Source organism: Emydura macquarii, unplaced genomic scaffold, assembly GCF_026122565.2.
Source record: "Emydura macquarii macquarii isolate MOO-44397 ecotype Brisbane River unplaced genomic scaffold, CSIRO-AGI_Emac_v2 contig_1551, whole genome shotgun sequence".
Classification (NCBI taxonomy): domain Eukaryota; kingdom Metazoa; phylum Chordata; order Testudines; family Chelidae; genus Emydura; species Emydura macquarii.
The window spans coordinates 21,170,541-21,179,833 of NW_027131688.1; the positions used below are offsets into that span (position 1 = coordinate 21,170,541).

The 9,293-nt window shown below is 40.1% G+C and overlaps 1 long non-coding RNA gene across 2 annotated transcripts; it reads left to right on the forward strand.

Moving 5' to 3' along the window:
* The first annotated feature begins 395 nt into the window (after positions 1 to 395).
* Positions 396 to 8,150, forward strand: LOC137157629 (uncharacterized). Of its 2 annotated transcripts, XR_010921161.1 has the most exons (4): positions 401 to 448; positions 1,906 to 2,068; positions 7,650 to 7,711; positions 8,129 to 8,150. It is a non-coding gene; the product is annotated as an uncharacterized lncRNA (long non-coding RNA). The 2 variants fall into 2 exon arrangements; XR_010921160.1 differs by having other exon boundaries at positions 396 to 2,068.
* Positions 8,151 to 9,293: the final 1,143 nt, after the last annotated feature.

Sequence of the window (9,293 nt, forward strand, 5' to 3'; positions counted from 1 at the left end):
TATCTTCCCAGTTTGACAGTGAACCATTAATCACTACTCTTTTAGAATGGTCTTTCAGCCACTTGTGCACCCACCATATAGTAATTTCCATATTTCTCTAGTTTGCTTATGAGAATGTCATATGGGACTGTGTCAGAAACCTAACTAGCATCCAGATACAGCACGTCTACAGTTTCCCCTTATCCACTAGGCCAATTACACATCAAAGAAGGAAATTAGATTGCTTTGGCATGATTTGATTTTGATGAATCCATATCGGCTATTACCACCCTATTATTCTCTAAGTTTGAGCAAACTGATTCTTTAATAATTTGTTCCAGTTTTTTTCTGGATATCAAAGTTAGGCTGATGGTCTATAATTCTTGTATCCTCTTTTTCGAAGATAGGTACTATGTTTGACCTTCTCCAGTCATCTGGGACCTCATCATTTCTCCACGAGTTCTCAAATGTATGTAGCGATGCGATTGTATTATCCTACACCTTGTCTTTCCTTTTCACTTTCTCCTCCTATTGTTTATCATACTTACTTGGGGCTTGATCCTGAAAAGTTTTGAGCATTTTGGCACTGAATGAGCAAAGCACTTAAACATGTGCTTAACTTTACATAGGCAAGTAGTCCCACTGAAGTGAGGCATATGCTTAAGTGCTTTTGTGGGTCAGAGCCAGAGCAGTCAGCACCTTGCAAAACTGAGCCCTTGTTGGATAGTGTGTCAAATTAGTAAACCTTTAGAGAAAGGGAAAGTTTCTTCCTATGTGTTTGTACAGCACCTAGCACAATGGACCCCAATCCCAAGTGATATGAGTTACCCCAGATTGTTTCAATGTAATCATCACAATTCTGGTTATGGGGCAATCTCAATTCTGCAATTGGATCTGCCTGAGTAGAGTTCATTGCAGGACTGAGGCCACAGTGAAGTTGTTTTGTGAACAAAATCACCTAATTACAAATGGATTTCACCATATGTATAGATTTTGCTTCACTTCACCCACTACTGAACTGCCGTCACCTCTATAGAAAGTTGTTTCCCATACTTTCAATGCTCCTCTACAATTTCTCATTGCCTCACTTTTTCTCCCATTGACTTTTGTTAGATGTGATTTTAATGGGAACAGGACTCTTGACACTAGACTTTCTGACTGCCATCCACTTGGGAAAAAAGGAAGAATATAATCTTAGGTCTGGTGTACACTGAAAAGTTAAATCAGCATAGCTACATTTCTCAAAGGTGTGAAAAAATCCACACCCCTATGAGACATAGTCAAACCGACCTAAGCCCATGTGTAGACAATACACTGTCAAAAAGAAATCTTAATTAAAAAGAACAAATACTTAAAAATAAAGATAAATGGACAATTTTGCCAAATATTTTTGGTAGTTGGTTTTGATCTAAATACCACAAACTATTTGAGGTTGTTCTAAGAGCATATTTTAAAACATCTTTTAACCATTTTCATATAATTGTATTTTTTAAGATGTGTGTATATATATAATGGGGTGTCCATCCCATACAAGATCTGACGGGGTTAAGGTGGCCTGGTGGGCCAGTAACCACTTAGGCTGCAGCTGGAGGAGGAATCAGGGAGCAAGGACTAATTAGAGATGAGGATATGAACAGGAGGGGCCTGTGTAAAGCCCAGTAGCTAAGGGCAGAAGAGGGCTGCAGAGAGAGAAATGGCAGCCTCTCTCAGAATGAGAGAAGGTAAGGTAGGAAGTAGTCTAGGGATACAACAGTGAGATTTGGGACTGTACAGACCTTGATTGCTTGTTGTAGGGTCCTTGGGCTGGAAGCCAGTGTAGAGGGTGGTCCTCAGTCCTCTACTAGCCTCTGGGCAGTGGTGCCACTAAGGCCAGTGAGAGGAAAGACTGCCTGGGACAGCGGGTCCTGAGAGACTTTGATACCCCAGAAGGGGAAGACGACAGTGACCTAGCCAGCGCGCCACGCCATGAAGCAGGAGCAGCCAACTCCCAAGAAAGAAGGCAGAGGAATGACAGAATGAGTAAACACAGGAGGGATGTCTGACTGGAAGAGCTACTCCCCAGACACTGCCAGAAGGAGGTGCTCCAGTGGTGAGTACAGCACCCTGTGGTAGTATAACATTATCCATCATCTTGATGGTTGTATCCACAATGCAAATTCCATGAAGGGGAAGAAATGAATACAACTAGGCTCATTTCACGCAACTGCTTTGACCCGTCAGACTGCTTACTTATGCAAATGTCCTCTTTTTTTACGGTTACCTCATCCCCAATTTCACCCCAATTTGTCTGTTTATCCACCAGTTGTGCATTGTTATAGTCGTAAAACATGATCTCTCTGGAGCAAGGACTGTCTTTGTTCTACTTATTTGTAAAGTGCTAGCACAATGAGGCCTTGATCATTGGTTGGGGCCTACCACAAACAATAATAATCATTCCCTTCTTAGTGGAGGAATAGACACACAAAAAGTATCTAACATAATATATATAGTGTGTAACTAGAAATCAAGACCCATGTAGATTCATTACCCAAGCTGGCAAGTGAAAGCCATGAGCCCATGTGTAAAAAGAATGTGAAAACAGAAAAATACACTATGGGAACAGACTCGCTTCTGAGCTTCCTGCATTTATCATTGCTGGTCTTTGCTCTGAAATGGCAAATCCCCCTCCTGCCCCACCCCGTCCCTGTGAGTAAGTTCCATCATCACAGTGAAGCAGTGGTGAAAATGTATCAGAAGAAACAAGATATCAGCTCTGTCTATACTGGGTTAATTTTTGTTGTTGCTGGGGTTTTTTGTAATACATTAACACAAACCCCCAGTGTAGATGCACTGCACCAGTCAAAGAGGAGATTTACATCAGTACAAGCCCTGTCTTACATTGGAATAGTGGGTTTACTGGTATAGTGAGTTTACACGAGGGGGTTGTAGTCATTACACGAATACAAATTTCTCTAATCTAGACAAGCCTGGAGAAAATTGGGACATGCACCTCTAAATGCAGTAGAGAAATGAGCAAAGAGACATTAAAAGAGAACAAATAGGCTGGCCAAAAATCCCACCACAAATAAACAAGCTGACTCACTGGGCCTGCTTGCAAAACAAGACTAAAAGAATAACCAAGGACAATATACCAGGAAAAACAGCCTCAGAACAAAGCCTTCAAAGCCCAAAGATGTAACAGGCTTTCATTCATATGTGTGTTAGAGATAAAACAAAAAGTTCTCAATGCAGGGAGTTCACTTGTGGCAAGGATTCATTTATTTAACCTAAGTAAAATGGTTAGGATCATGACTCAGATTTTCTGATCTCTACAAAATGGTTATTATAAAAAGTATTGACTAACAGGTTTTTCTGGGGCAGAGATAAGTTTAGGATTCAAATATCGGATGCTCCTTGTAATGTAAGATGCCAAGAAAGCAAGCCACAAACTTGGCCTGCATGGACTATAAAACCATACTGAACGCAGGCCTGTTTCATTCAGTGAAGTTGCATGGGTATAATTAAGGGAAAAACTTAGCTTTTGGAATCTGATTCACACCCATAACATTCAGGCAATCCAGAGTTAAGGCCAAAGCCATTCCACAGCCATGAAATTCACCTCTTGCTCATGTCTTCCCACAGAATTGTTCTGCAGAATCTATGCTTTCTTGTATAAAAAAAGTCTCCAGCCCTCATATGTTAACCTTGAAAACAGGAACCAAACATCAACAGTCAGGGTTATATTCTTGAGTTTACAGATAGCCTGAAACAATAGCTCAGAAAGGTATGAGCTACCCATTTATCAGGTTGTTAATGCTGAAACACAAAGATGATCTTTTAACTAACATTGTTAACTCTATCTCTGGTAATCATTTTAGCAGAAATATCAGCTAATGTACTTATTCCAAAATTCCTAAATTGCCCAACAGATGCCAATACACCCCACCTGTCTCTACCTGCCAGCCAAATTGTCCATCTCATACCCTGACACCTTCTATGATATTGCTATGCCTTGTCCACTCACAAATCTGTGGCATGCTGCAAACTGAAAATATGGGAACACCAGAATTGCCAGATTGGCTCAGACCCATGGTCCATGTAGTAAAACATCTTGTCTCTAACAGTGTCCAGCACCAAATGCTTCAGAGGGGAGTTCAGGAACCACACAATAAGCAGATGTGGGATAATCTGCCCCCCATTAATTTTTCATTCAAATCTCTAACAGTTAGAGATTGGTTTAAGCCTGAACCATGAGGTTATTATCACCCTTCCAAAAGATTTGTTAGTATTAACTATAAAACTTCGGATGTCCTTGTTACTCATATATATGTCCAATCCCTCTCTGAATCTTGCTGTGGGACAATATAAAATACATGAAATTATACATGGGGCTCCTGCATTAATTGTATCATTCATCTTTGTATTGAATTCAGTACAATACCCATTCTCATTTTAAATCAAGCTGCTACAGAATTTCCAACCTGCTTCACCAAAGTGCCATGTAATCCAGAGCCCTCGCTGCAGAATTTAGGACCAGCTATTCAGATTTTACCACCAAGTCTGACTAAGTGCTGAGAGGTCTCACTTATCAGTCCATGTGTATTATATACACATACCATAACTTAATCAACTAAAAAACACATTTACTGACATTGTAGGATATGGATTCATATACTCAACTCTCCTTCTGCTTGTTCAAGAGCAAGTGACCTGAAGGTCAACCAGGAAGCTCTCTGGTAACCAATAAGCCTTCTGCTAACCTCTAAGGGAGAGTCATCTACAAAGCAGGTTTATTTATCCCAGCCAGGCCTTTATTTGATTTCTTTTAAGTATTTCAATTTGGTTTGAGCTTCCTGAAAACAAAAGTCCCTGAGAAATCTCCCCAACTATCAACCTTTAGATCTTTTATGGCAAGTCTTAAGTAGAGAATGTGATAGTTTGGGGAATATATTGTGTCAGCTTGTTACCTGACCAACTGGGATCTGATATTAGTGCGTTCAGGAATTGACACAATACTCATTTGATAATGACAGAAAGGCTTTAATTATTACACTTATAAAATGAGCCCCCAAACCAAAAGTCCAGTATATATTAGCTGCAAAAGCAATTTTCCTCACCAATGCAGGCAAGAGGTGATTGGTTTCAGTTCTTGAGAACTTCTCCGAGAGCTTGGATCCATAGTCCCAGAAGAAAGCTGGGCGAGATGACAGTTCTGAGTTTGGAATGATTTTTCAGTCTTGAAGTGTCCTTGCTAGTGGGATTGCTTCCCTCTTTATACAGTTCAGTGCTTTCAAAGCATCTTTGGTAATTACTTGAGGGAACAAAGGAAGTCCAAACAAAAACAACAGGGGAAAGACCGACATGTTTTTATTCTGTTCAAAAGGTGTTAGCCACCTGGATTTTGTTTAGTCAATAATCCAGCACTTGTTTGTCACAAAGTTTCACCTTTTCCTAACACAAGGAGGTAAATCTTCCTACTAAAACTCATTATGCTTTCAACTAACGCTCTGGATGCCTGTAGCTTTCTTAGGCCAGGATCCAGCAATCTAATGTACGTGGAGAGACATTTACATCTATACAGAGTCCTGTGGAACTCAGCGGACCTCCCCAGGGCACAAGGGTCCATCAACACAGATCAGATTGCAGGATGGAGGCCTTGGGGCCTGATCCAAAGCCAATTCCAAATTCTTTCCACTGACTGATAAGCTTCACACCAGGCCCTTCACTGATAGGTAGGCCAGAAGTTTGCTGATTTGTTGCCACATTAAAATATCATGTTTGAATTGTTGCTCAGTTTTACTGGTCAGTTTGGTAGACAACTAGACTGTATGTTTTTAGATTGGCATATTCTTTGATCTCCTGTTCACTTGTGCTGTGTTTCTAAATCAGTTTTATACTTTTTCCAGGTCTTTTTCTTTCCGTTCCCTTCCCTTTTTTCTGTTTGGAGGCAGAATGGTAAACAAATAGAAAATGCCCCAAAACATTTAAAACACAGGAAAACATTCAATAACACAGCTGAAGCATTTCCTGTACTTTACTAAAACTTCCATGCAGCAGCACAAGAAGACCCAGATGAGAAATTTTTAAATGTTATTACTCTTAAGAATTTGATAGCCAATTCAAAACTAACTGGGTGCACCAATAGAAAAGCCTACACCTCCCATAGAAATTTCAGAAAGTCTACTCTACAATCAGTTAACTGGCAAAGCAATATGTTAAAGTAGAGAATTCTATAAAACCATTTTAATGGCGAAGTCTACAAATAAAAATTAAGAGATTTAGCCACCCTGATTTTAGAAGCAGTTACAGATATTATGGAAAATATGATACCCTATACAGAGAGGATAGCTACCGATTCAGTAATTCCCCAAGAAGGTAAATCCAAAATAAATTGAGCCTTCCACAATCTGATCTCCCTTTATTACATGTTGATTTGAAATGTTATAAAAAATAATTGCAAAAAGATTGGAGAAAGTGGAGAATCTAAAAGCTGATCGGTTTCATTGTACATAGAATAGGTTCCGAAGGGTTAGAAGGTTTTTGAATATTATTACACGAAAAAGGGGGGAAATTATCATCATCACTTGACAATGAAAAATTTCTGATTGGGTAAACAGAGCCTTTATTTGCATTTTTAGGAAAAACTGATTTCTCAGTAAAATATGTTTAAGGGATTAAAACCTTGAAGCTCAAGTGAAGTTTAATGACTATTACTCAAGCCCTTTACATTAAAAAGCAGTTCATGCTAATGTAGTCCTCTTTCCCTCTTCTGTTTGTTATTTCAACAAATCCACTAGCAGCCAACATCAGAGAACATGAAAAAAATAATAAGCATAAAAATAGGGAACATCTTCAAATGTACGTAGTCATTTCATAAACTTTCTGTTTCCTGACATATCTGTTTTACAACTACATTAGGGAGAGAGATTATCCAGCCAGACTGATCAAATCATATGCCGAATTCACTTTCTGGAAAGCAGTATGATATACACTCCCCTTTTAAAATGAAAGTTACTTGACCACATTGCATTGCTTTTCAAAAAGGTGTGTGTAAATGATCACGCCCAGTATAAACAGATTGCCTGAACATTCAGTTTCAAAACTGAAATCTTTTTCAGGTTTCACACAATGCCTTCCCCACCAATAAAAAATATAAAGTAATTTAAAATAAAACTTGGATTAATTGACCATTTGGACTCAATGATCAGATAAGCCATCATCTTTACCTACTATAATCCTATTTACATCCAGATTATAAATGTATTTGGAAAGATGTGATTATAATGGAAATGCTCACAGACCCTATACCCGGAGTAGTCAATGGGTGGACTATGGGCCAAATCTAGACTTCCAGATGCTTTTGAACAGACCCTCAAATCTTTTGATTTACTTTTATTATTATTATTTTCTCTGGAGTCTGGACCTTGGCCAAAAATTTGGACCTTGACAAAAAATAATTGACTAATCCTGCCCTACACTATAGCAACTTGACTAGCAACACTATAGTAATCTTGCTGCTGAAAGAATATTTACTCCTGCTTTTGCCTAAACCGGTTCCATTTCCTCATTCCTATTCTAGCTGATCAGTGTATATACATCCTTGCCAAATACAAACTTCTCAGGAACTAGGAAACCTCTGTCCTCTAATATGGTTCATAAGATTCACGTATATGTCTATTTGTTTCATACAGAGCAACGAATGCACCGAGGCATGTCTCTCTACATTACAGTGATGCTGTGTAAGCAGTTTTGGGTAAGACTAATATGACCGTGTTGACCTTACTGATAGTCACAGCTTTCATTCAAGACAATTATAGCACATTATAAATAGAGAGATAGGGATCCTGCTTGTTTTGGAATTTGCAGACATTGAGTACTAGTGGCTATTTCCCTGAACAGTGTGTGGATCTGCATGGCTAGTGAGGTCAGTCTCACATTAGATAGAGTGTCAGCAGCTTGTGCTAAAATGGGATCTTATGCAAGGGAAGTGGTCTGCCCTCAGCAGTAAATAGGGACACAAGAGCATGGGAGACAGTTCAGCTGCACGGATCACCCAAAACAATACCACACCTTGCTCTGCTCCTGAGATAGTACAGAAAGCAAAGAATTAAAAGACTAATCTGTATTTGAATGTACTGCGTGATACTGAATGGAGCTCCTTTCTCACCAGGAACCTGATCCAATGTCCACCAAAGTCAATGGGAGTCTTTCCACTGTCAGGTTTGGATGCTGTTTTAATGACTGTTTAGTAGTGCTTATTGTGTACAGATGCAGATACAATCTAATAAAACACAGAATCATAGAAATGCAGGACTGCAAGGGACCTCTAAAGGTCATCAAGTCCAGTCCCCTGCACTGAATCTGGTCTAAGTATTATCTAAAGCAAGACCATCCCTGACAGGTGTTTGTCTAACTTGTTCTTAAAAACCTCCAATGATGAAGATTCCACAACCTCCCCAGGTAACTTGTTCGAGTGCTTAACTACCCAGACAATGAGGAAGTTTTTCCTAATGTCTAACCTAAACTTCCCTTGCTGCAATTTAAGCCTATTACTGTTATGGACTGGGATGTAGGCAATCTGGCCTAGCAGTCAGAGCAGGAGTCATGTCTAGTGGGCGGAGCAAGCACCCAGGTTGGGGAACAAAGCCAAGGGTCAGCACCAGAGTCAATTGCCAATTACCAGAGCCAAGGGTCAAGCCAGAGTCAAGGTCAGAAGCCGGAGCCCGGACTGGTAACTGATAACTGGAGGCAAAGTGTAAGGGCAGGAACTGGAGGAGAGGCAAGGATCAAGCATGGAGCAGGAGAACAGCGGGAACAGGAGTGAAGGCAGGAGTGAAGCAGGAATCGGGAACAGGGGTGGGTGCAGGAAGCAGGCACAACAGGAAATCACCTCGTTGCTCAGACAAATTTCCTGTTCCTCATTCTGTCTTAAATAGCGGGTTGGACGAATCATTGGAGCTGGGCAATCCTCTAAACAGGGCTCCCGTAAGTAGGGCTTTGACTGAGGCTATAGTCCTTCTAGCTTCTCAATGTAGCAGGTTTCAGCAGACTTTCAGTGGAGGCCAGGCTGCAGCAACTGTCAGAAGAGTTGCAGGTCTGGGTTCAAGAATTTGGACCCACAATTACTTCTTGTCCTCTCCCTAGGGGATAAGAAGAACAATTTATCACCCTCCTCTTTATAGCAACCTTTTACACACTTGAACGCACTTGAAGACTGTTATCATTTCTCCCCTCAATCTTCTCTTCTCCAGACTAAACAAAGCCAATTTTTTCAATCTGTCCTCATAGGTCAAATCTTCTGGACCTTTAATCATTTTTGTTGCTCTCCTTTGGAC